Here is a 2,500-nt window from a genome sequence, read left to right as displayed (position 1 = left end):
ATTAGCTCGTAAGAGCATAAACCGTCCCTCAGGTGGGTTGGGCAACAAAGAAAGTAGGCTAGGTTTTGTGCAATTTTGGGCAAGGATGATGATCAAAGGGAAAATAGGCTAGAAAAGAGATAGGGTAAGGCATATTTGGTGCAAACTCGATCAAGGATGATAAACAAAAGGAAAACCCACCAAAAATTAGCTCAAAAGAGCATAAACCGTCCCTCGGGTGGGTTGGGAGAGATAGAAAATATGCTAGATTTGGTGCAATTTTGGGCAAGGATTATGAACTGAGGGAAAATGGGCTGGACAAGTGAAAGGGTAGGCCATATTTGGTGCAAATTCGGTCAGTAATGGTAAACAAAGGGAAAACCCACCAAAAATTAGCTCGTAAGAGCATAAACCGTCCCTCGGGTAGGTTAGGCAAGGTAGAAACTAGGCTAGATTTGGTGCAATTTTGGGAAATAATGGTGATCAAAGGGAAAATGGGCTGGACGAGTTATAGGGTAAGGCATATTTGGTGCAAACTCGGTGATGGATGAAAAATGAAGAGAAAACCCACCAAAAATTAGCTCAAAAGAGCATAAACCGTCCCTCGGGTGGGTCAAGATGGCTAAAATGTGGCTAAACGAAGGCTGGATAGGCCAAAATATGGGTTAGAATGATGATAGAACGAATCTGGAGTTTTTCGAAAATTTTCAAAAAATTCGGCCGAAGTCGGTCAAATTTTCGGTTTGATTGAAGAAAAATTTTGATTCAAAATTTGCCACGGGAGAACACAACGCAGGCTTAGAAATGCCCACAGAGTGTGAGGGAAAGGCCCCGTGGCTTGCCCAGACCAGCCAAGGTGCGCTGGGTTTCTGCTGAGACACACCCTCCCCCTATAATAGGCTAATATGCAAAAGTGAATTTTGTACAAGTAGATACCCTTTTTCTGAGCAGACATAAGTCCATTTTTGGGAGCTACAGATCGAATTTTGATCTGATTTTTTGCAGTATTGTTTAGAAAAATCATATCTTTGTGCTCACCAAATTAGAGAATTTTTTGCCAAGGGAATATTTTTTAATAATTTTTTTAAGAAACGAAAATACGTAAATCCGGAAAAATAGAAAAACGTATCTAGGCATCGAATTTTGATCTGATTTTTTGCATGCACCCACATAATAATATAACTGACCTGTCCACCAAAAATCTCAGCCATCCTCCAAGGGATTGAATTTTAATGATTTTTTTACCAAAACATGGTAAAATCGGAAAATTGGTAAAAATGGAGGATGAAGGTCTTTCACCCCCAAACCTTCCCAGCATACTTAGGCATGTTAGAAGAGATGTTTGATCCAAGAAGTGCTCAAAAAAAAATTTGAATGGTTCATAGTTGGTGCATAGTGGTCGGTCACGGTGGGTCGTGGTGCAAATCTGGTGGGTCGTGACTCAATTTCTGACCAGCCTTGGCTCAATTTCTGGTGGGTCGTGACTCAATTTCTGACCGAGCCAGCCAAATTTTCTGACCGAGGGTGACTCAATTTCTGACCGAGAGTGACTCAAAAAATGACCGAGGCTGGCTCAATTTCTGACCGAGAGTGACTCAAATCATGACCGAGGCTGGCTCAATTTCTGACCGAGAGTGACTCAAAAAATGACCGAGACTGGCTCAATTTCTGACCGAGAGTGACTCAAAAAATGACCGAGCCTGGTTCAATTTCTGACCGAGAGTGACTCAAATCATGACCGAGGCTGGCTCAATTTCTGACCGAGAGTGACTCAAATCATGACCGAGGCTGGCTCAATTTCTGACCGAGAGTGACTCAATTTCTGACCGAGCCTGGTTCAATTTCTGACCGAGAGTGACTCAAATCATGACCGAGGCTGGCTCAATTTCTGACCGAGAGTGACTCAAATCATGACCGAGGCTGGCTCAATTTCTGACCGAGAGTGACTCAAATCATGACCGAGGCTGGCTCAATTTCTGACCGAGAGTGACTCAATTTCTGACCGAGCCTGGTTCAATTTCTGACCGAGAGTGACTCAAATCATGACCGAGGCTGGCTCAATTTCTGACCGAGAGTGACTCAATTTCTGACCGAGAGTGACTCAAATCATGACCGAGGCTGGCTAAATTTCTGACCGAGAGTGACTCAATTTCTGACCGAGAGTGACACAAATCATGACCGAGGCTGGCTCAATTTCTGACCGAGAGTGACTCAAATCATGACCGAGGCTGGCTCAATTTCTGACCGAGAGTGACTCAATTTCTGACCGAGAGGGACTCAATTTCTGACCGAGAGTGACTCAAATCATGACCGAGGCTGGCTCAATTTCTGACCGAGAGTGACTCAATTTCTGACCGAGGCTGGCTCAAAAAATGACCGAGCCTGGTTCAATTTCTGACCGAGAGTGACTCAAATCATGACCGAGGCTGGCTCAATTTCTGACCGAGAGTGACTCAATTTCTGACCGAGAGTGACTCAAATCATGACCTAGGCTGGCTCAATTTCTGACCGAGAGTGACTC

Source organism: Cajanus cajan, chromosome 8 (assembly GCF_000230855.2).
Source record: "Cajanus cajan strain Asha chromosome 8, NIPB_CcT2T_4, whole genome shotgun sequence".
Classification (NCBI taxonomy): domain Eukaryota; kingdom Viridiplantae; phylum Streptophyta; class Magnoliopsida; order Fabales; family Fabaceae; genus Cajanus; species Cajanus cajan.
The sequence above is the reverse complement of the archived record's forward strand: the minus strand, read 5'-3'. Positions refer to the sequence as shown.